The sequence below is a fragment of the Heterocephalus glaber genome, unplaced genomic scaffold (genome assembly GCF_053883595.1).
Source record: "Heterocephalus glaber isolate CG9 unplaced genomic scaffold, H.glaber_assembly_v1.0 deba00000621, whole genome shotgun sequence".
In the NCBI taxonomy this organism is placed as follows: domain Eukaryota; kingdom Metazoa; phylum Chordata; class Mammalia; order Rodentia; family Bathyergidae; genus Heterocephalus; species Heterocephalus glaber.
Genome location: NW_028258153.1, coordinates 11,491,221 through 11,517,196, shown reverse-complemented (window position 1 = coordinate 11,517,196; position 25,976 = coordinate 11,491,221). Strand labels below are relative to the sequence as shown.

General features: G+C 34.2%; 1 protein-coding gene and 2 pseudogenes across 2 annotated transcripts in view; 2 read left to right on the top strand and 1 right to left on the bottom strand.

Annotated features, from left to right (window-relative positions):
* Spag16 (sperm associated antigen 16) overlaps positions 1-25,976 on the top strand; it is a 773,985-nt gene that overhangs the window by 324,113 nt on the left and 423,896 nt on the right. The gene's annotated exons all lie outside the window — the stretch shown is intronic.
* On the top strand, positions 130-25,797 carry LOC101723716 (NTF2-related export protein 2 pseudogene; annotated as a pseudogene). The gene has a single exon (XR_015449176.1). The product of XR_015449176.1 is annotated as an NTF2-related export protein 2 pseudogene (transcript).
* LOC101724079 (nibrin pseudogene) lies at positions 13,176-15,427 on the bottom strand (annotated as a pseudogene).

Sequence of the window (25,976 nt, the reverse complement as noted above, 5' to 3'; positions counted from 1 at the left end):
TCATATTATCTTTACTTTTAATTTTATCTCTCTTAGTAGGTAGTGATATCTCATCATAGTTATAATTTGCATTTTTCTAATAGCTGATGATACTGGATGTCTTTTCATTTCTAACTTAATGACTTTTCAGTCTTCAGAATTCTTTACGTATTCTAAATATGAGTCCATTGTCAGATATGTAGTTCATAAATACACACTTCCAATTACAAATTATCGTTTTATCTTCTGAATAGTCATATAGAGCACAAGTATTTAACATTAATTAAGTATAATTTATCTATTTTCCCTCTATAGATTATGATTTTGGTGTAATGTTTAGGAACTCTTTCCCAAGCTCTCAAAGATTATTGCTAGTCTCTTGTAACATTTTCATTGGTTTCCCTTTAAGAATGTGATCCATGGGCCATCTTTGGCCAGTCCCTGTTCTGATTTCACTACCTGGCATCATCTATCTAGTTGTTGTTAATAGTTCCCTACTCTTTCCTGAAGAAATTATATTGCCATGACTGGGTCAAGGGCTTTGGGGTAAAGGACAAGTGTTATAACTAACATTTTGCATCTCTGATTAGCTTTATATGTAATTTATTTTAAGAAAATCTTCCGAACTACTTCTGTGAGAGAATGGGAGGGTTGAATATTCTGTGTGTTTGGTGGGTTTTGCTTTCTTCCTAAATATTTGATCATTCAGCAGCCAAAGGGATCTGACCTGGGAGGACACAGTGACGACGCCACTGTGAGCAAAGACTACTTCAGGCTCCCTGAGGACCATGTCTGTGGATTTTAAAACTCATGTAGACCAGGAATGTAAAGCTGCTGAGGAATTTGTCAATATTTATTATGAGACAATGGATAAAAGAAAAAGGGCACTTATTAGGCTGTATCTGGATGAGGCCACTTTAGTATGGAATGGAAATGTTGTTACAGGGCTGGAAGCCCTAAGTAATTTTTTTGAGATGTTGCCTTCTAGTGAGTTCCAGGTTAATATGTTAGATTGCCAACCAGTTCATGAGCAAGCTATCCAGTCCCAGACTACAGTTCTTCTGGTAACCAGTGGAACTGTGAAATTTGATGGAAATAAACACGACTTCAACCAGAACTTCCGGCTGACTGCTCAAGCCACTTTTAAGAGCACTGTGTGGAAGATTACAAGTGATTGCTTCCATTTTCAAGATTAGGCTAAAAGTTAAAAGGGCAAAAGTCAATTTTTTGGTCCTTTAGGTCCAGCAACAGAAGTTTATCTGAATTAATTAATTTTATTGTAAAAACACTATAAATTAGTATGTGCTGAAACTAGAATTCTTCAATATTTTCTTATTTCTGACAGCAACTTTTCTAGTAACTGCCAGTTTGGACTATCGCCCTTAAGAGCTTTAATGCTAGTTTTTGGCATACCTTATATACATTCCACTGATGACATTCTTAGAGTAATATTAAACATATGATTGCAGTACTAATATACTCACTGTGAACCCAGCCTATCGCCAAAATCCTTTTGTAATACTATCTATGGGATGTCAGCACAACATAACACTCTGGGAAGAAGTAGAATTTTTTTGGTTATTAATTTTGTAGCAAAACTCATGCCTATTTTGAGTTAACACTCGTAATGCAGTTTTAATATATAAGTATAGCCTTTTCAAATCAGTTCAGTTTATGTTTGCCTAAATACTCTGACATATTGAAATTACATGTTGAAATATTCCATAGTCTTTTTTCATATTAAGTTTTCTTATGTTGACATATTTCCTTAACAAGTGAATTAGTTACAGAGGTGAAAATTGTTTTTCTTTGATACCTGATTCATTGGTGGCTTAAAAGCAGAACTTAAAAACATTTTTCTTGGCAGCACCAGGTCTACATATTTTGGGAATGTATGATAGTAGAACTAATAACATTTTTAATGAGAAATGTGAAAGTCCAAAGTTAAAGACAAAAATAAGGGGGGGGTGAGTAAATGGTAAAATGTTGATACTTGTTTTCTACCTTCTAAAAATGTAGCCTATTTTTAGGATTTCAATTAATAAATCAATAAGTATTATTGCTAAATGGTCATGAGCATCACTTTTGTTCTGAGAATGTTTTTTAAGGTCTTTGCACTTCATTCTTGTCATCAGTATATATCTCAATTTATTCAAGAACTTATAGGGGTAAAATGTCAGCAATAAGCCTGACCTGACAGGGTCTAACATGGAAAGTTGGAAACAAATCCATTCCTCTATCTTTGTTACATCCTTAACTTCTAAGTCTTCCATGTGAATTTCAGGCCCAGAGACTTCTATGTATTATCCACCCCAAAATGAGTGATTTTTCCCCCTGTGTTTTGTACTGTTAATTATATCATTTATTATTTAAAATTAAAATTAATTTGATTTATTCTTCCATATGGCATTGGGCAAAGAGATTTGTTTTAAAACACTTTTCTGTTATGTGACTAACTCATTGTCTTTTTAAAGAGAAAACAGAGAACAACAGATCATCATAACTTCCAAAAGAATAAAATCATTTTATGTCTATACTTCTAAAGTGAAAAACCCTAGCTCTGATTTTTGGATAAAACTTATTGATCTTTGCAATTTTCTAATGTCTTTAAGCTAGATATATCAGCCTTGTTTATACATTACAACCAGAATTAATGTTTTTATTAAATTCATTTAGTCTTGCCCAAAATTGTACACTGTATTTCTGATATAGTACCAAAATAGAATTAAACACAAAGGGTTGGAACTGATAATTAAACTACACCTTCTTATTGAACTAATCAAAACTTATGCATTATAGTATTCTACTCAAAAGTGAGATTATTCTTACTTTAGATTGTTTTGTTTTTTAAACCACAGCTTTAGCAGCAACAAAAATGGCCAAATACTGTCCTTTCCATTGTGGAGAAGAGTCCCAAATAAAAGCTGCATGTAACTAGCAATAACTGAACAATTGTAAATTACTTTCTCCAAACTCTAACTTTGAAATGCCTAGAACTGCTCTTTTATGGACTAGATGGTATTTTTGACATGGTCATATTTTTATAACTTGAAAAATAAAATTTGCCTGGGACAAGTTTCTCAAAAAAAAAAATATCTTGGGCAACTTCTGCTTTTGGTTGACAATATTTCAGAATATTGACATGAATATTCCTCCTTATCCCAACAGGAAAAGATTAGGCAAACTTCCTTATTCCATAGTCTCAATATAATGTTTAAAAATCAAATAGTTATGGTACAAATGATTCTCATATGACCTTTGAAACTGAAAACACTAAGACTGTAATAATTTCCTACATTGTTCTAAGCTTTTGAGCTCACATTTGTTTCTCATTTTCCTCTATCTACAGAGAGTAGCTACCTTTACAAATTCAATTCATATTATTTGTTACAAATTTTTCATTATAAATTCTATAGGTCAGTGCCTTCCTTATGATTTCAAGTCTTAAATAAATATTTGGTTTTCTATTCTTGTTTTTATCAAAACCTACATTTGGAAAGAAAACAATGTACACAGTGGCAAATCTGAAGATATATCCATCTCTCAAAGTTGTGTGTAAAAGTATAATAACATTGTCCTCCAAAATTTTCCAACTTTCTCAAATTGACTATCATTCAGTTATTTTTATTTCTTTGAAAGTATAAACAATCACTATTTCTGTTTAAATTTAGGCATATATAAATTGCATTTTTATATTTACACCCATTCCTTTGAATTTCTAGTATAAAACATACAATTCCACTGTAGTTACCTTATCTTCTTCATATAGTAATTGAGTGTATTGAGTATTAAAAACTGTCAAAGTGTTGTGTAGTGAATCTCATATTTTTATAATATTTGTTTTAATAGGCCTCCTTGAAAATTGAAAATAATTTCACAAAAACAATATTTATCATTTTGTAAATATGAACATGACTGACAGACTCCAAAGTAAATGATTATATGTGTCTAGTTTAAATTAGAAAATTAACTGTATTTTTCAATGCTTTAAGATAATTAATACTAAGTTAATAATTAGAGTGAATAAATCTCTAAAATTGCTTTAACTCACATGTTCAATTATTCAAATATTGCTAGCCTGAATGTTAAAATATTGAGTACACAACTGAAATTCAGCATGTTTAAAGTTTTCATCTAAATAACGTGTTTCAAAACACATCAAATAATAATTCAAAATAAAATTATTGAGGAACTTGCAGTTCAGTGGCCACTTATGCATCTGTTTTTCTAATGTTAGCAAATTAAAGATTGCAATGGAAAGGAGGAGGCTTTAAAAATAGGAGTCCTCTTACCTAGTTCTCTTACCTGGTACCCAGATACTACATTATTCTCTTATATGCCAGTGGGGAGGCAAAAAGAATAACATTAAAATCATTGGAAATAATTTAAGTGTGTTAGCAGTTATAAGAAGATTAGTTTAAGGGGCAAATAAACAAGTACATCTCAAAACCAAGGAGCATAGTACAGTATAATATTTAATGGTCATAGTGATTATTCCAAGTCATTAGAAAATACACAATGAAGACTACATTCTGGCTAAAAAGAAGTGGACCCACTCTCTGTGGTACAATAATGGTGAATACATATCATCAGAAGTGTATTGAAACCCATAGAATGCACAACATCAAAGTGAACCCTAATCTACTAGTGTACACTTTGGGTGATAATGATGTGTCCAGATAAGTTTATTAATTTTAACAAATGTGTCATTCTAGCAATGGATGTTGATAAAGGAGAAGGCAATGGATGTGTGGGGGAGGAGTACATAGGAAATTGCCGTACCTTCTGCTCAAGTTTGGTGTGAACCTAATACTGGCCTAAAAAATATAAGGTATATTAAAAGCAACTGGACCAGATATCAGATACCAGAAACAGATATATGTTTATACATGTTTAAAAACAAGACAAATCTTTAGGTTCTTCAGCCAAAATATCTACATTCAAAATACTCCACTAGTAACCCTGGATGGAAACTTGGTTTATATTTTCTAACTAAGTGATAGTTTGGGGTGGTATGGTGTGGTATACTCTTGGCAGTTAGAATAGTCACTACATTTTCAGTGGTGGTAACTGAAAAGAGAGGCTCTTGGGCTGATGGAAATATTGTTTTTTGTTTTTGTTTTTATTCTTGATTCTATACTCTTAGGTGTATTTAATTTTGGCATGAGCCTTACCTCAAAATCTATACATTAGTAATTTTCTTATTGGCTATCCTTGATTGATGAAATTCTATCAGCTGCTTCCTAATAATTTACCCTAGTGATTAAAATATATATGCACTTAATTCCTAATCATATATAAAAAAGCATATAGGACTTAATTGCATCTGAGCCAAGTTCCAGTTTCCTAAATGAAAAGGATATTGATTTAGTTGACTTTAACTTCATATTAAAAATATATAATCATTTTGAACTCTTTTTGTTAAACTATTTCTAGTAGTTTTTTCAATTAAATATGGTGATAAGATAGTTTTGTTATTATTGTTATGTAGTCTTTTATTTAAATAGTCATTAGTCTTCATGAGAAATATCTCACATATTTTACACTTTCTTCTTGGCCCTATTGTATTACTATCCGGTGATGGTGAGCCTTTTAGAGCTTTCAGTGATACAAAACACCCTCCTGTGGCATGTGTGGCATAGTTTCACCACCACTCCTACACTGAAGTATCTTCAAGAAAATACACTTAATTTCAAAAGCATACCATGCTATTGTATACAAGTATTAGGTGTTTTTGTATGTGTTCTTTTTATGACAGAAATAACATATGAAACAAGTCTGCACATAATTTCGCCTCAGTGATTATCACAGGAGCCAGGCCTTGTGTCTTTTCTGTTTATTTATGTTCATAGATGCCATACTCATTATGTTTGCTCAGCGAGCAAGGAAAAAGACTTCAGATCTATGCTTTTATTCAACTAACAAAAACTCTTACATGACATTAGTACAGAAACTAATGTAACTACAGTTCATTTATAACAGCAAAATCAATGTATAATAATAAAAAGTTAGTTTGGAGGATCTCAATATTTTTATGCTTCAAAATTTACAATTTAATTTTTAGGAATTTGTATTTCAAATGTGTTTATTAGAAAGAACTTTGAATAGTTCATAAAGAATCTCTGAAATCTCAAAAAGTGTCTGTTAAATATCAAAGAAAATAAATTATAGCTAAAGTTTCAAATTAAATTTAAATAAGACTTTTTCTATACCTGTCTGGATTTTTCTTCAGATCTTGACATTGGTAGAGTATAAATCTTCTCCAATTTTTTTCATTTCACTGAAATTCCCAACTATATGATATGATAAACTTTTCCTTTCAAGATTTCAAAAGATTTTGGTGAACTTTACCATTTCATTTTCTTAGTGTGGAAACTAAAACAGAGTTTCTTAGATTTTTGTTTCCTATTTTTTATGTCATATTTTCTTTGTTAATAAATTAATATTTTTGTAAACTGACAGATATAAGAGCCTTAATGAGTATATTATGTAAACAGATTTGTGAATATGGACAGATATGTATTCTTTCAAATATTTTAAAATCCTGACAATATTGAGTTTTTAAAGAGATACAATTCTATAGCTATGCCTCAAAGATTGAGCTTAGCCACTTATAAGTGGTTACCTTGATCAAGTTATTTAATTTCTCTCTCAGTTTTGTTGTCTCTAAAATAGGAGATAATAACACTTGCTTCAGTGTTAAATGAGTAATATTTTAAAAAATTTTTGCGTTATCAGTACTAATTGAACATTAACTATATTGTTATTTTGCAGAGATATTGTAGATTCAACCATGTACTTTGTAGTTTCAAAAAATATGACTTTTCAATACATGGACTATCAGGCTGTATTATATCAAATGTAGAAACAAAAGGGGACTTTGAGAATAAGATGACCTCAAAGTGAAGTGTGCTTTTTATTGTTTTTATGTCTTTATGAAAACTTTGGATGCATTTAGCCACTTTCAGATTTCTTTCAGCGGCCTGTTCCTATAATATTATTAATTTCTGAGTCTTGAGATATTTTCCTTGGGAAGGTGTTACAGAGAAGAAGACAGAGATGTGGAGAATTTGTCAATCTAAACAGCCTCATAAAACCCCAGTTCCCACTTTTAGTGGTTTACTGTTGCGTCCTAATCTCTGTGAAGACAAAAATACATAGTCTGCATTTATTCCAGTTTCCCATAAAGATATGAGAAAATCAGAAAAAGGGTTAGGAGAGGTTTCAATGTTCTTTCTATAGATAAAATCCAGAATGATTCTTCTGTAATTTCTCCCTGAGTTTTTCAAAAAAGAAAATTTCCCACATTGTGTGGATTAGCTACTCAAAATGCATTCATAACCTCTTCCTTCCTCCTTTGTCTTTAATTATTTTTCAGAATTTAGTGTTTAAGTTACTGATTCCCTAGGCTTCCTTGATTTTAGGATCACTCATGACTCCCTATTCTGCTGTCAATGAGAAGAGGTTTGCTTGCTGAAGAGAAAAAGCCTCAAATCACCAGGAGAAAATCCTTTGCGTTCTCTCCTTCCCATGAATTATTATCCTAAAAAACGTTTCTACAATCTCATCTTGAACCTTCCCTTTTAGATTCATAATCTGTGTCTTTCACTTGTTAAAGTGTGCCTTGTGGCCAGAACATCCTCCTCAGCAAGAGTCTCCTTTTGTCCCAGCTTACTAATTTCTTCCTCATGACACCCTGCCTCCAACTCTTCCAAACCAGATCAGGTTCCCTCTTTCATGTAGGATTCTTGTGTAAGATTGATCACATTTATGGATGTGATGAAATATTTGGCTATAAGCCATGGGCAGTAAGAACCATCTTGTTTTTTATCCTTGAAGCATAAAGGGCTAACATTTAATGAGCCAGATATGATGAAACAAGCACAGTTCTTAGTATTTTATTTGTATGAACTTACGGCATGTTCATTGTAACATATTATTTTGCAGGTGAAGCAGCTGAGACAGTAAAAAGTAAAGTATGTGGATAGCAGAGATGAATCTAATGCAAGTAGTTTGCTCCAGAAACTTTGTGGTGAGCCCAAACCACTGGGAACTTGCTCTGGAGAGGCGGTGAAGGGGAAAGACTAGACTTTGAGATAGTTTATGAGAAACACAACTAAGGGCCACTCTACTGTGTAGTTAGTGCATGTGCACATTTTAAATGATGTTTAAAGCTCTTTATTATTTTTATGTGTTCTTTCAGACAATTATTATGTCAAAATATCTAGTGCTATTACAAATTTATTTTGGAACATCACTTTCTTATGTGGGAAAACAGTTGTTTTTAAGTATTAAAGAGCATGAGAAACACGGCAGAAACATTTAGAATATATTTATTCTCTGGTCAGCCTCCTAGACATTCAAATTCAAATTACTAACTAAGGTGGGGCCAGCAGATATCTTTAAAAAAAAGTAGGTGTAATTGATAAACACTTACATAATAAATACTACATTAGTGAACATGATTAAAAAGTAAACAAATATTTTTGTGTTAAAAAACAGTGGAATTACAACGTTGGGAGGTTCATATAAGTTGTTTTATCATGTAGAAAAATCCCTCCTTAAAACATCTCAGAAGCTAGAAGTATAATTTTATTCTATATTCCCTCTGGATGGTACATTCATAACTGGTACTTTGAGTATTAAAGATCAAGGAGAACTAGTCAAGGCTTGCAGAAACTGAGTTTAGGTTCACAGAACAACTTACTGGACTTTTGAAACACAATCAAGCACAGTTAGCAATGCCATTTCAAAGGAGGCAGATGTAATCTTTTTCTATTTCAGTAAAAATATTACAAGTTAGTATTCTATCCAGTTTCTAATTACTGCTCTTATTTTATCCATGTGCTATTGTTTGCACATAACTCTCTGAATGAACAAAGTTAAGCCAAAACTAATTTCCCTGTATTTACAAGTAGCTATTCCATACTATGTGTCTGTTGGTATGTATGTTTGTATGCATGTATGTGTATATGATTTAGCTATCTTGGTCCAGGGGTGCTGGGCCTCTAGTTGGTGTTTCACCATTATATTTGTGCAATATTGCACTCTCCTCCTATTTTAAATGCATGTTTGTTTATATCTAATATTAAGAGTTTGATACCAAAAAAAAGCAAATTGAAAAATTTTGGTCTGTCAATGAAAATCTTCTTCTATATATTTAATTCTACCCTTAAAAATATAGAATTTAAGTTCAGATGAACATTCAGGTTTTAGGTAGCAAGAATGCATTGACTCAAAACATATTATCAAATAAGAGATGATTCTGTTGTGGTTATCAAACTTAGAGAAAGAATCTCCATCTCCCCAAATGGCATGAAGTGCTAGCCAACAGCAGCCAAACCATACTTCTCTGCCTATCTTCTGAGGAAAAAAATCCATAAAAGAAAAGCCTCTAGTGTTTAAGGTAAAAGCCTGCAAAAAGGAGAATGAGAGAAGATAGCTTTGGGTTAACAGCCAATTGCTTGGGAAGGGATGGAAAGTACATGGACTAGAAATCTGAGCTGTCATCACAAACTGAACCTATTGTGAGAGGTGTTATATCCATCTCTGGAGCCTGAAGCCCTGAGATCAAATGCTAGTCCTCAGGCATGGTTGGACCAAGAGAGAAAGATTGTCCTCATAGGGCTAACTCTTGATCTGAAAGAACCCTTAACTACATGCCAGCTGAGGAGTAAAATATACAGCCTTTAATACTCTTCCATTTTAGGTCAGAAGTTAGAGGATGATATGCTTGTGTGTTTGGAGGTTGATATGTGGGGATACTGAGAAGTTATTCTGTGATTTCTAGTATGATTTCTATTTTTCCTATGAATATAACCCAGACAGACAAGTGATTCTCTATGTCATTTATGAACAAGCATTAGTAAAGGTGTTGCTTCCTTTTTTGTAAATGCCAAAGAATGATGAATTTTTCAAGGAAATTTTTAAAAAGCTAACTCAGAAGATATTCTGTAACAAACATAGTTGCCTCTTAGAAACTCTACATTGTATTAAGTTATAAAAAATAACGTTTGATGTGTGTAAAGGTTATCTACTTATGGAAATGAAACTGGGAAAATTTTTTGGAGAATATGACTCAATTGATATTGAGTGAATCTTCACAGATGTTTAATTTGATTCTCAGTAACACATAGTGTACTTCCTTAGTGGTTAGAATATTTTTCCAGTTAGAATAAAAACTTAAAAGAGATATATATTTTAAAAATTATTGACACATACATGTTATAATTAAGATCCACGTTTAAGTTGATATTCAAATTATTTCTAAGTATTTGATTTTTCATAGCATGAATAAAGTTCTAAAAATAAGTTCATTGGTCTCCTCTATGTCAGTTATACTCAAACATAAATAGATTGATCAATATTTAATAGGCTCAATGTGTGAAAATAGAATCTGATTTGTTTCTTTAGAGTTAAAAACAATGGCTTTTAAAAACAAAACATAGGAGATTTTAATACCACTTAATTGCAAAAATATCTTTTATCATTCAAATTTGTCTTTTTTATAATAAGTTCTTTTAAAAAGCAATTACACTTTAATGACAATTTAATTATTTTCCCCAAAGTATAATGCTAACTAAAATCTTAAAATATTCTAATTTTCAAAAATGTGTTCTTTATGGTCAACTGTCAGTCAATAGAGTGCAGGCAGTAGTTACCTAGTAACGGTAGTGTTTCCCTTACCTAGAAGTATATGTTCCATGAACAGCAGTGAATGCATGAAACCACAGATAGAATTTAGTCCTATATATAAGAAGTGTTTTATGCCTGGCACACATATAGTCATGATAAAGTTTTATTTATAATTATGAACAGTAAGAGATGAACAGGTATAATAATAAAATAGAATAATTATAATAATACACTATAATAAAAGTTATATGAATGTGGTCTCTCTTGCAAAGTAAAATTTTTGATTTTGATTTTGAAAGCACAAAGGTTCTTCACTCTACACTAAGCCTAGCTTTATCATATGCCCTGCACTGTTACCATGTATTACTCCAATTAATCTCTTATATTTTTGCATGTACACCTCCTTTGTATCACTATTCTTGTGCTTTAGGATCATTTTAAGTAAAATAGGGTTATTTGAACATAAGCACTGTGATACTTTAACAGTCTATCTGATAACCAAGGCAAATACTAAGTGACTAATGTGCAGGTAACACATACAGTATGGATACTCTGAATCAGGGGAAAATTCTTGTCCTGTGAGAGATGGAGCAGGAGAGCAAAATTTCATCACACTACTCAGAATGGTGGGTTATTTATAGTTATGAATTTTTTATTCCTGTAATTTCCTATGTATTTTTTCAGACTCTAGTTGACTGTGAGTAACCAAAACTGCAGAATGTGAAATCAAAGATAAAGGGAGATCATTGTAACACATTTTGTAATTGTCCAGTATAGTTCATTTCATGTGCCATTTTTTCCTTCTCAGACTATGCTATTTTCCACCAACATATAGTTTATTCTCCTCAAAACTCTCCCTTAATTTTGAACACACTTCTCCCATCATTCTTGCCACTTTCTGAAGCAGTTCTTGATGTCTTCTTTCTTGAATACCTTTGCAAGTTGTGATAAAAAATATAGTGAAATCTACTGCTGACCTCCAAGCAATGGAAAGGCAGGCTCTTAAAAACATTAGTGTGCCTTCATCTGTTTACTGGATCTGGCACCATGAAGCTTCTAGCTCTTCTCCAAAGTCAAAATGACTATGAAAGCTAAATGTTTTAAATAGAACCAGGTGTTCACAGTATCACAACTAAAGACACTGAAAGAGGATTTTCAGAACTGCTTCTGAAAGTGGCAAGAATGATAATACAATTGGCTATTTCAAGAAAGTGTGGAACCTATAATATAGATAGCTTAAAGAATGAATAAGAACAGTTTCTTGATGTAAGCACTTCTGGAATCAGTAATAGATAATTAGCATGGTTTGGGGACATAGAACATGAATCTGACATCCAAGAATTTTCAGATTATTTGTTCAGTAGCTAAAATTTTCTTAAGATATAGCCCTTACAGTCACTGTCTGATCAAATCTAATAAGTTGTAACATTTGCCAATTAATAGTAAATGTTTATTTTTATCATGAAACAAAAAGCAGAAAATGAAAAAATTCTGTAGCAAGTTTTTAGTCCCTCCTATATATAGTATTGCAACTGTAATTAAACATGTTCTTAGATTTTTATGCATAGACTCAAATTTCAATATATAGGAATATAAAATATTTTAATGTGATAGCATTCAACAATCTGTGCTTTTTAAAAAAAATGAACAGTAAGCTATGTTTGAAAATAAACAGAGAAATTAATTTATGAATTTTGAATATTAAATTAGCAAATACATTTTTTAAAAGAAAACCTTTAAAAATTTTTTATTATTTTAATCCTACTGAAATCTTTGCTCTCAAACATGGTTACAGCAATTATAATTTGTAAAACATTTAAGAAAAGTGGTTTGATAATATATGTATTATGAATCACGAAACATCCACTCTGTTGGACAATCTTCCACAAGAAGTATTACAATGTTCTGATATTTACTAATAAAAATACTGTGAATTACTTCTGTTTCCCAATAATGCCTAACTAAATGTGTAAAAATGTAGAGTTAACTAAGAAAATACTTGTTCCTATAGTGAATAGGCTATGTTTCAAACCACACAAATGATTGTATAAAGATTGCAGTGTCATAAGAAAAAATTCATATTACCTTAATGGAACAAATGAGAAGTTAAATGATATATATGGTGTGGATAGTGCATGAGTTTCTTTTTTTTTGTGGTACTAGGGATCGAACTCAACACCTTGTGTTTGGGAGGCATGTGCAACACCACTGAGCTAAATCCTGGCCCCATAGTGTATGAGTTTCTACTGTTGGTATAATAAATTAGTACAAACTTAGTAGCTTAAAACATTACAAGTTTATTATAGTTCTGGAAGAAATTTTTTTTTAGAGTTTTATTTTATTTTTATTGTTTTAGAGTACATTTTATTTAACAAATTTGGGCCACAAAAACTTAAATCTTTTCCATACACTGTATTCATGTATCTCAGCCTGAGGTAAATGCTTGCTGGGAAGCTTGTTTTCATAATTTCCTTTTTTTAATTTTGGTACCAGGGATTGAACTCAGGACCTTGTGCTTGTGAGGCAGGCGACGGCTCATAATTTCTTTATAAAGTTCTCAATTATCTTCTCCTTTTAACATTAGGGTTATACCTAAAGAGATCATCAGCAAGAGACTCTTCTTTTGCATGTTGCTTTTGTACCTCCATTTCCTGTCTCAACCAGTCTTCTAATTCTGCATTCTTTTGAGCATGATGAGCTGTTAGATCTGATCCTCTAATGATGTGCGGGAGTTTACCTGCTCCAGTAAAGGTGACCTTTTTGAATTTCTTGAAATTCTTTAGTTGATGACTATGATCATTATTTATCCCACAGAGATTTCTGTAAGTGGAGTTATTAACCACCAGTGATCCAAATTCAGTCATTAACAACTGTTTTGGAAGCATCTCACTGCTGTCCTGAAGTTCATCATTATTAGATATTTCTTTAGTTGACCACAGTGATTCTTTCTTGAGCTCACATTTCTTCCCAACTTCACTTTCTTGAGGTATCTTGTCACTTTCTGGTAGTATTTTATCATCAAAATTGTTATTTGTTTCTATATCCAATCTTGGCTTTTTTCTAATGTTGACATATTCTTGTTTTTCAACTTTCACTTCAATTTCTAACTCTGGTCTTGTGTTCTTGAATAACTGCTCCAGTAGTTCATCTTCTATGGCCAAATCAATTTCTTTTCTTTTTTTGATCTTAGACTTTCTGTAGAAACAGATTTACTGTCAGAGTTTTTCACACTGGATTTTAAATCTTTATCCTCTGTAAATTAAGTTTTCTGATTTTGTGTCCATAGGTTCATTCTGAGATAGATTTTGCTCTTTGTTTTTCCATAGTGAGGTTATAGCAGGTTGTGTTTGTTCTGAAAGAGAACAAGACATTTCTATTCTTGCTGATTTGGATGAAGACATTTCTTGGTTTTCTTCATCCCTTTCCCTTTTTTTTTCTAATGGTATTTGTCTGTTGCTGAGAAGCGCAATCTCTACTTTTATTTGTTCCTGGGAATTTAGTTGTTGAAAGCTGATAGTTTTGGATATTTGCCCTAACCAGAGTATTTGATGCTATGTTATTATTGGAGCTATTTTGGGGACTTCTTTTATAATGGGTATTTCTTGTGAAGATGATTCACATTTTTGTTCCATTTTGGAGATTTTTATTTCTTTTGGCTTTTCACTCGCATACATACATGTATGTGCCTGGTCCGATTCTGTCAGCTACGTATGTTGCAGTGCTCTCAGGAGCACTTGACATGAGTTTTTCACTGACTGACCAGTCCTGTGAAAGGTGTGGCCCTGGAGTGTTTGTCTTTAATGCTGTGCTGTGCTGGCCCTGAGGATCACAATAATTCTCTGTAGTCATGAAAATAACTGCCAATCTAATTTCTGCTTCAGGAATAGGTCTAAAATTATGGAGTATATCCATAATTGAGTGAATCCATTTTTTCTGGGAGTTGGGAATTAAGATCTGTATATTTGTTATTCCTATGTCAACAACACAAGTTCCAGGAGCTGAAAAAAAACTATCTTCTTCTTCATTTTCTTTGGTTATCAACCTAGCTTCTCCACCGCCAAAAACAACTGCTGAACTTAATTTCTTATGCTGTTTGACATTTAAAAATACAAATGTTTTCCCTTTGAAGATTTGTTTTCTTTCCTGTTGTCCTGACAGATCAATATTTTTACTTCCAATGGCTAGTTCATCAACAGGTGGGTAAAAACTTTTAATTTGTGGAGGCTGTTTCTTGGACTGAACTGCTGTAACAAATTCAGTAAAATATTCTGGCTTTACAATCAGCTGTTCATAAATGAGTGCACATATTGTTTTAATGGTAACTTTAATTGATACCATAACAAGGTGAATACATTCTTCTGTCCAGTTGTTTACCATAAGTCCTCCAAGTTGTAATATAGCTTGACTTAAAGCAGTTTTCCCAGAGACATCTAAACAAGAGAAGCATGCAACCAAAGGGTCATATTCTATTGTGAATTTACTTTCAAACACTCCAAAGGTAACTCTATTACCTGTCTTCAAAGTTCAAGAAAGGCCATTCTACATTTTTTCCTCATTAACAAAGGTACCATACTTAGAATTATGTTTTAATAGGAATTTCACCTGTTTGCTGCAAGTTAGTTACAGAAAAGTTAGCAGTTAACACAGCATGACTTCAACTGATGGACTGATATTGTCAATTAAAATGGCACAGTTTTCCCTTCCAACAACATACTCAACACCAGTCAAAAGTCTTTATGGTTCTCCTCCAGCTGGGCCCATGACAGGTAGCAGCTTCCACATGGGTCTGGCTTCTCAGGACCAGTGTGGCCATGCAGCCTGGAAGAAATGTTTTAGAAGGTCTCACTTCACTCAGATAATATTTTTTTTCTAGTTGCGTTTAGTTCCTTCATTGTTACCCATTCCCACTGAGACTAGATCACTGTAAAGTAAAATAGACATATTACAAAAACTGATTTCTTTAGTAACTGTGAAGTCCAAATTACTTTTGAGTTGGATGTGATTTTTTGGACATCAGCAGATTTAATTCCTTTATTATACAGATGAATAAGTAAACCTGAGAGGTTAAATGTTTAGTCCAAATTCACACACCACTGGAATCAGGCAAGGCTAGAATTTAAATCTCACTTTTCTCATTTTATTGTTCTTTCCATTACACCTTGCTGCCGTATATAAAAACTGAAAAATTTAAAGGGAAAATATGAAAAAGTAAACCTATTATAGTACAAAAATTATTAAAAAATCATATCACACGGTTACCTTAAATTTTAAATCTTGATTTATCTTCTTTAGAACTCTGGTCCCTTTCTTTCTCTCCTGTTCCTCACATACTTTCTCTCAAGCTTTGTCTACTCTTACAAGATGACATCTGAGAAGTTAAACAAAATTCTGTCTATTGACAAATACTGTGGGGGAAAAAATTCTGAGCATAGAGAACAAAGAAAAACAGTTTTGTGGAAAGTTTCTAGTGTTGGAAAAACAATTCCTAGATCAACATGACTGTCAGAGTGTTATTACCCTTAAGATTTTTATTTCTGAGTTGCAAAACCAATAGTTATCATGCTCAAAATACCTGCAAACTGCTCCAGAATTAACATTTATGTCCACATTAACAGTTTCCACCAATCATTTGATGTTATTTTTTTGTATTTATATAAAATAGTATATATTTATTTTTGAGTATGAGAAATGAAGAATGAGTAATGTGGTCCTTATGGTAGCTAATTGGAAGTACTTCTAGGACTTCAAGTTTTTGTTCTCTAAGACTCTGTCTGCCAGAGAGGAAAGGGCTTTTGGGCCGCCATCCATCCTGCCACTCTTGACCCAGAGGAAAGGCCTTTTGTGCCTCCTTCTTCTGGCCTCTCCTGGCCCAGAGGAAGAGGCTTCTGGGCTGCCCTCCCACTGCTCCTGGTCCAGAGGAAGGGGCTTCCAGGCCAACATCCCTCCCAGAACATCTGGCCCCTGTCCCACCTCTCCCAGCTCAGAGGAGGTGAGCCACGGGGGCTCCAACAGCACACCCCCACACCCAAGAAATGAGAAGACCTGTAAATAAGTCTCAAAACCAGACTTCCAGATCACCTACAGCAACCTCAAAGGGAAATGAGATGGAACACTCTGATACTCAACCACCTGGACCCACTGAACTGGCATCAAAAGGAGATCTGGAAAAAATGAAATCAGAAATAATTTCTCAGATAACAGGAAAGATTGTGCTCCTAGTCCAAGACATGATTAATAAATCTAGAGAGGAGCTGAGGAACATGATGGAATCCCAACATAGGAAACAAATGGAATCCATAAAAGAGATGCAAATAGATTTCCAGGAGATGAAAAACTCCATTGAAAGTCTACACAGCAGAATGAGCCAATGTGAGGATAGAATTTCAGATATAGAAGATAAGATTGCAATTAGTGACCAGGAAAAGAAAAATTGCTTCAAAATTATAAGGGACCATGAGAAATCAATCCAGCAGCTATTAAACGATGCAAAGAAGAATAACATAAGACTGATTGGAGTCAAAGAAGAAACAGGAGAGAGTGCAGATGACATAAAAAATCTCTTCACAGAAGTAATGGCAGAAAACTTCCCAAGCAGGGAAAAAGTACTTGACATACAGATAAGTGAGGCATATAGGACTCCAAATAGCCTTGAGAAAAAAAAATCAACACATAGGCATATAATTGTTAAGATTTTAGAAACTCAACAGAAGAACAAAGTTCTACAAGCAGTTAGAGAAAAGAAACAAATCACATACAAAGGAAACCCCTCAGAATCACAGCAGACTTCTCAACACAAACCATCAAGCAAAAAGAGCTTGGAGTGACATATTCCAAGCCCTGAAAGAAAACAGCCTCCAACCCAGATTGATGTACCCTGCAAAACTATCTTTCAAAATGGATGAAGAAATAAGATACTTTCATGACAAAGGACACCTTAGGAACTTTGTGAATACCAAACCAGCACTCCAAAGAATTTTACACAATATCCTAGGAACAGACATTGAGGATCACAACCCCAGGAAGCAAAGCAGAATGAACCCATCTGGCATGACAAGAAACTAAATGTAAAGGGGGAGAACCCAACAAAAAGAAAAAGTCATGGCAATGACAACTCAGTATGTTTCAGTTATAACCATCAACGTTAATGGTCTCAATTCACCAATCAAAAGAAATAGACTGATAGAATGGGTCAAAAAGCAAAATCCAACCATATGCTGCATACAAGAAACACACTTAATTCAAATTGAAACTCAGACTGAAAGTTAAAGGGTGGAAAACAATACTCCATGAGATAGGAACCCCCAAAAAAGCAGGAGTAGCTATCCTATTTGCAGATCAAGTAGATTTCTAACCAACACTGATTCAGAGAGATGAAGAAGGACACTACATCCTTGTAAAGGGAAGAATCCAAGAGGAAGAGATGACAGTCATAAATATCTATGCACCAAATACTAGTATGCCCAACTATATAAAACAAATACTAAAGGACATGAAAAGTCATATATGCACTAATACAATTGTAGTGGGGGACTTCAACACCCCACTGTCACAAATAGATAGATCAACTAGACAAAAAATAAGTAATGAAATACTAGAACTCAATCGAACTGTTGAACAAATGAATTTAACAGATGTTTACAGAGTGTTCCACCCCACAAAATCAGAATACACATTCTTCTCAGCTGCACATGGGTCATTCTCCAAAATAGACCACATACTCACACATAGAACATGTTTGAGTAAGTGCAAAGGAATTGAAGTTATCCTCTGTATATTATCAGACCATAGTGGGATGAAATTGGAGATCCATAGCAAAAGAGACTGGAAAAATTTCATAAACACATGGAAATTGAACAACACACTTCTGAATAACCAATGGGTCACAGAGGAAATTAAAGAAGAAATCAGACAGTTCCTTCTTTTAAGTGACAATGACAATACAACATATCGGAATCTATGGGGCACAATGAAAGTCTTATGAGGGAAATTCATAGCAGTTAATATGCATATTAGGAAAACAGAATGAGCCCAATTAAACAACCTGATGCTGCATCTCAAGCTTCTAGAAAAAGAAGAGCAGGACAAACCCAAAGCTCATACAAGGCAGAAAATTGTAAAGATCAGAGGAGAAATCAATGCAATGGAGACTAAGAGAATGATATAAAAAAATCAATGAAGCCAAGAGTTGATTCTTTGAAAGAATCAACAAAATTGACAAATCCTTACCCAACCTTATGAGAAAAAGGAAAGAAAAGGCCCAAATCCATGCAATGAGGAATGAGAAGGGTGAAATGACAACAGACCCAGCATAAATCCAGAGGATCATCAGTACCTACCTCCAGAACCTATATGCCAATAAGATGGACAACACAGAAGAAATGGACAGATTCCTAGATACATATGAATTAACAAAGTTGAACGAAGAAGACCTAAAAAGTCTAAACAACCCAATAACAACCAGTGAAATTGGAAACATAATTAAAACTTACCAACTAAGAAAAGCCTGGGCCCTGATGGCTTCACTGCTGAATTCTACAAGACATTTAGAGAGGAACTGCTGCCACTACTGTTTAAACTCTTCAATGAAATTGAAAGGGAAGCAATACTCCCAAATTCATTCCTGGAAGCAAGCATCATCTTGATCCCCAAAGCAGAGAAAGACCTAAACGAAAAGGAGAACTACAGGCCAATCTCACTAATGAACATAGATGCAAAAATCCTTAATAAGATACTGGCAAATAGAATGCAGAAGATCGTCAAGAAGATCATACACCCTGATCAAGTGGGATTCATCCCAGGGATGCAGGGATGGTTCAACATACACAAATCAATCAATGTAATACACTATATTAATAGAACCAAGGACAAAAACCATATGATCATTTCAATAGATGCAGAAAAAGCATTTGACAAAATCCAACATGCATTTATGATAAAAACCCTACAAAAAATTGGAATAGATGGTCTCTACCTCAATCTGATAAAAGCCATCTATGAAAAACCAACAGCCAATATCATACTAAATGGTCAAAAACTGAAATCCTTCACACTCAAATCAGGAACAAGACAAGGATGTCCACTATCACCACTCTTGTTCAATATAGTGTTGGAAACATTAGCCACGGCAATTAGACAAGAGAAAGAAATAAAAGGAATAAAGATAGGAAATGAAGCAGTCAAGTTGTCATTATTTGCAGATGTCATGATACTCTGTATAGAAGATCCCAAGAACTCCACCAAAAATCTTCTAGACTTAACCAAATTCAGTCAAGTAGCTGGTTACAAGGTCAACACACAAAAGTCAATAGCTTTCTTCTACACAAATGACAGACTCACTGAGAGAGAAATAGGGCAAATAATTCCTTTCACAATAGCATCCAAAAAACTGAAATACCTAGGAATAAACCTAATGAAAGAAATCAATGAACTCTTCTCTGAAAAGTATAGCACTCTGAAAAGAGAGATTGAAGATGATATCAGAAAATGGACAGACATCCCCTGCTCCTGGGTAGGAAAGATTAATATAGTGAAAATGGCCATACTTCCAAAACTGCTATATAGATTCAATGCAATTCCAATTGAGATCCCAGCAGCATATTTCATGGACCTTGAGAAAACAATCCAAAAATTCATTTGGAACAAGAAGAGACCCAGAATAGCAAAAGCAATTCTAGGTAACAGAGACATGGCAGGGGGTATCACAATCCCCAACTTGAAACTATACTACAAAGCTACTGTGATAAAAACAGCATGGTACTGGTAAAGAAACAGACCTGTGGACCAGAGGAACAGATTAAAAGATGCAGAAACAACTCCAGAAACACTCAGCCATCTCATCTTTGAGAAAGGAGCCAAACAACCTCACTGGAGGAAAGATAGCCTCTTTAACAAATGGTGCTGGAAAAATTGGGTTTCAACTTGCCAAAGATTAAAACTAGACCTGTATCTCTCACCATGCACTAAACTAAAATCTAAATGGACTAAGGATCTAAATATTAAAATAGAAATGCTGAACCAGAACTCTTGAAGACATCGGTGTAGGAAAAGATTTTATGTACAAAACCTCAGTTGTCCATGAACTAGCGCAAACAATCAACAAGTGGGATCTCTTCTTATTAAAAAGCTTCTGCACAGCAAGAGAAACCACCAGCAGTGCGAAGAAACGACACACAATGTGGGAAAAAATCTTCACCTGCTTTTCCTCAGACAAAGGTCTACTATCTGGAATCTATAAAGAACTTAAAAAGATCAGACCTCCCAAATTTAAAGACCCAATCCAAAAATGGGCATCTGAAATGAACAGACATTTCTCAGACAAAGAAGTAGAAATAGCAAATAAATACATGAAAAAATGCTCAACATCACTGGTCATTTGAGAGATGCAAATGAAAACAATGCTGAGATTTCACCTCACTCCAGAAAGAATGGCTGCTATCATGAAATCAACCAATAACAAACGCTGGTGGGGCTGTGGGGAACAAGGAACTCTGCTCCACTGCTGGTGGGAGTGTAGACTGGTGCAAGTACTGTGGAAATCAGTATGGAGATACCTCAAAGAACTAGGACTGGAAGTTCCATTTGACCCCACTATTCCACTGCTGGGAATCTTCCCCAAGGAATTAAAACAATCATACCACAGTGATATATGTGCGCCCCTGTTCATAGCAGCGCAGTTTGTGATAGCTAAAACTTGGAAACTGCCCAAATACCCGTCAACTGGAGACTGGATAAAGAAAATGGGGTTTGTTTTTTTTAAATAAAATGGAGTAGTACTCCACCATAAAAAATGAGAAATTAGAGACATTTATAGCTAAGTGGATGCACATTGAGGTGATACTCTTACATGAAATAAATAGGACACACATGTATAAGTACTGAATAGTTTCTCTGGTGTGAGAAACTGAAAGTGTAAATAAGGACTAAATGTATAATAGGTAATGTGAAATAGGAAGAAAAGGCGCAAAGGGGAAGGAAATGGGAGGGGTAGGGGAAAGGAAAGGGAATGGAATTAATATGACAAAATGGAAAAATAGGAACAAAATCTTTGTAAATGGGGAGGAATGGAGGGGTTGCAGGGAGTCCTGGGCAAGGGTGAAAAATAAGAACCAAGAGAGATTATGTAAAGGTGCAAATTTCCAATGATGAATGTCATTATATTGTATACCTAAAATGTACCAATGATTAGAATGAATAATCGATAATGCAAAATAGGAAGAACAGGTCCAAAGGGGTAGGGGTAGTGGGAGGGGCAGGGGAAAGGAAAGAAGGGAAAGGAAAAATGATGAGAAATGGAAAAAATGGAAATAAAGTCTTTGTAAACAGGGAAGGGTTGTGGAGGGGGGGGGGTGAAGGGAGGGCTAGGAATGGGAAAAAATAAGAACCAAGATGTATCATGTAAAAGTACAAGTTCCCAATGAGAAATGTAAATGTGTTGTATATCTAAAATGTACCAAGAAAAGAATTTAAGAAAAAAGAAAAGACTCTGTCTGCCAGAATCCTGGAACCCCGAGAAATCTTATCTGTCAATAAATAAAATGCAAATAGATACAAAGTTTGATTTAAAACTGGTGAATGTTAATTTTTTTAAAATTTAGTAATGTGAAAGACATATTGCTATTAATCTGCCTCAAAATAGTCCCCCTTGCTTCAAACACACTTACCCCATTGTTCTTGCCACTTTCTGAAGCAGTTTTGGAGGTTTCTTCATGAGTGTTTTTAGTTGCACTGTTTTGGTTACCTAGGTGTCCAGAACTGATTCAAAACCTTTCCTTTCACTCATTGTTTCGTCTTTGGGAAAGCACTGGGAGTTGCACAGTGCCAGAGCCTGTGAATTAGTTGGATGAGGGCACGTGGTAACATTTTTAAGAGTCTGCCACGCCACTGGATGGCACTTTGCAGCATCATTCATTGCACGTTTGCTCACACCTCATGAAGACATTTAAACATTCACTGTACCTTTTGATCATGCACTGTATCTCAGTAGGTGTTTTAGTGCTACTTAATAATTTGTCCATTCTTTGTTCAGGTATTCTTAAATGCTAAAATGTATAATTATTAAAAGGCAAAATTATATGAGATAAAAACATTAATGAAGCAAATGTAAAAATAAATATTTACTATAATACAGATTGCTATGAAAGAAATTAAAAGAAAGGTTCCATGTAAATGTGTAAGTGGAACAATGATACAGATTTGGGTGCCATTAAGGCTCTGATAAAGGGTTGTTTTCATATGAAGAATGAAAAGGCTCTAGTCAGATACAGAGTTAGGGGAAAATACATGTATAGACACACAGACACACACACACACACACACACACACACACACAAAGGTATAAACTGAAAAGAAACTGAAGTATGTGAAAAAAAGGTCAAATTTAGATGAACATAATGAACAGTGCCCAAAATGGTTAGAAATCATGTGAGAAAGTAGAGAAGGACCAGAATAGCTGGTCCATTTTGTGGAACTTTGAGTCATTCCAAGTTAAACCGAAAGGCCCTGAAAGATTTTAAGCATGAGTGTTACATTGTATGAATTTCACTTTATGATGGCGCTGAGGTTGCTGTGCAAAGAGTAGATAAAAAGGGAACAAAGAGAGGCAGGAAGACTAATCAGAAGCTATAGTTGCAGTCTGAGCTAGACTCGGGCTTTGTGCAAGCAGGTGTATTTACTATGGGAAGTAGAATTCACAGGATTTAATGATGGAGAGTATTTCGTTCTGAAGAAGGAAGTTTCTAATTTAATCAACTTGGTGGGTGCCATTTATTGAGATAAGGTAAATAAACAGCAGTTTCAGGAAGGAGCCTGAGAATAATCAAGAACTCAAGGTAAGGCCAGTGCAGTTTGAAATTGCCTGCCAATTGACTCATTAGATTCACACTTCCTTTTTGAAATCCTTTGCTTCGTGGGAGTCAGAATGGTAGTATTACAGTCTCTATAATTCATTATTAACCACTTCCCCTCAGTTCAGACTGTATTTTTCCTTCTTGTGAGCATTGAAGCACCTTTTTTTACCCCAAGTAAGTCATTATCTCATTGTGCTTTGTAACTGAGTTGTTTATGTGACTTGGTTTAGCCACTGTACAGAGATCTTTGAAAGCAGAGGTCTGTCTTTATTTCTCCAAATGAAATTCACTGGCTTTGCAGATGACAATTTTGTGTTCCTTTTAAAATTAACTACTACCTCTTGGAACTAGGCATATATGTTTCATCAAGTTCATGTGTTTGGCTTCTTACTGTTTTTTTTTTGTTTTTTTTTTTTGGTACCAGGGATTGAACTCGGGCCCTTGAGCTTGCAAGGCAGGCGGCAGAACCACTGAGCTAAATCCCCGGCCCCATTCTTACTGGTTTTTATTCTCTTCTTGACCATCTCATTGGCCTTCTGAGCATATTATATTTTATAATAATTGTCCCCAAGTTATTAAGTTTTTAGATATCTTACAATCCTAGGATCAGATCTAAAAATGAAATTTTGTACTTGGCTATTTAGTATACTGCTATAATTAAGTTTATTTCAAAACTGTATCTCTTACAATCCACATTTGCTACCATGGAACTTCTCTCTTTTCCCACTGACGTTACTTAGCAATTGTGCCAGTTATCCCAATAGAGTCACAATATGATAAAAACCCAGAATTTGTCATGGAAGGATGAGGCTGCGTTCTTTTAAATCTATTTGAATAAAGTATAGACTGACATTGCAAATTTGTTTCTGGACGTCGTCTCTTTTATTTGTGTTTAATCATTTAGTTATCTTTTTATTACCAGCTCATACAGTTTAGATGCATGCTATTCAGCCTGGCATTCGAAATTGGAAGCAAAATTCAGGTTGTGAAAATATATTTCCTGTGATATCATCAGTTACCCTGTCTATCTGCTTAGTCATAAAATCTGGAACTCCATGAGTTAGGTTTATGGAGATAATTTACTTTCCTAACACCAATATCTCAATTAAGGATCTTTTTGCAATTTTCACTGACATGACACTAATGTCCATCTTAGAAATCTGCCCTCACTGAACTTGGACTTCATACTCAATTCAGAGGTGAGAAAGCAATGGCCACTGCTATTCATTTACAGATAGTCAAGAGTTTTGTACACAGAGAGCATTGCATGTGGAAGAGGAAGAGGAGACTAGGTCACACTGTGGCTTGGACACACAGCTCTTCATCTGAGGGAAAAAGGAAAGTTAAAGGAACAGAAAAGTTACAGAAAAGGAAAGGAAAAGGAAGGTTACAGTCAAGTGGAGAAGAGGCACATCTGGGTCCCAGGAGAGTGGCAATATAAAGACACGAAAAGCTGGCAACAACACAGGCTCTGCATTGAAACACCATAACTAGGCTGGCTGATGCATTTCTGTAGCAAGTGTGCAAATGTGTTAATATATTCCAAGTCTCTTGCATATTAAGGGAAGCTGGTGATCGAAGAAAGTAATAGAGAAAATGTTAATTGTTCTTTCTCAGATATGTTCTCATTCTTGAGCATCTACTTTAGATTTCTAATAGAAAAAATATTTCTTAAGAATAAAGCATGGACATGAATCTAGAGAGAATATTTTTGTGTCATGCAGAGTTGAACCATGGGTATACATCACATACTGGATGTTGGGGGAAATAAAAGAATCTTTCAATGCTTGGTGATCCATTTGTGGAACACCCATAAGACAGAACATAATGAAATGCATTCTCTTCAAATTCTTTCTTCTTGAATTTTTCTAGGTAACATACATGAATTTCATGTAAATATTCAAAAAATTTCAATTTTCAGCATAAATGGGTTGGTATAATGAAATGTAAAAGCAATCAACAGGGAATATAGGAGGGGAAATTTCAAAATATACCTGTAAGGAGAGAGTTGCCCTCAGCGTCACAAAGTCTGAGAGATGCAAAATCCAAACCAGACTTTCCCACCTGGTCTCTGGGACAGCAGGCAAATTTAGCTTCTTGGTGCTTCAGGTTCATCATTGGGATAGTTGTAAATTGACGTGGGTAAAGTAAGTGGTCTCTAAGACAGCTCTCATGCATAATATTCCATTAGTCACAATAATTTCCAACCAAGAGCTTGGGAAACTGTGTTTTAGGTACCTGTTTTGGATACTATAAAGAAAAAAAAAGTGATGTTACTACAAAGTCAAAGGGATCAATATAGGAGAGATGCTCTTTAAATTGGTCAGTGACAGTTCTTCACCAGCTTTGATGTCATTCTCCATTATGGAACAAGGAGACAGTAAGATACAGAAAAATAAGTCTTTATTTGCTGAATGTAGAAAAGACAGAAAGAATAGAAATTTATATTTAACACAGAGGTAAGAAATGTGGGCAGTGGACCTTTGTTTTGTATTTTTATAAAATGTTTTCTTTAAT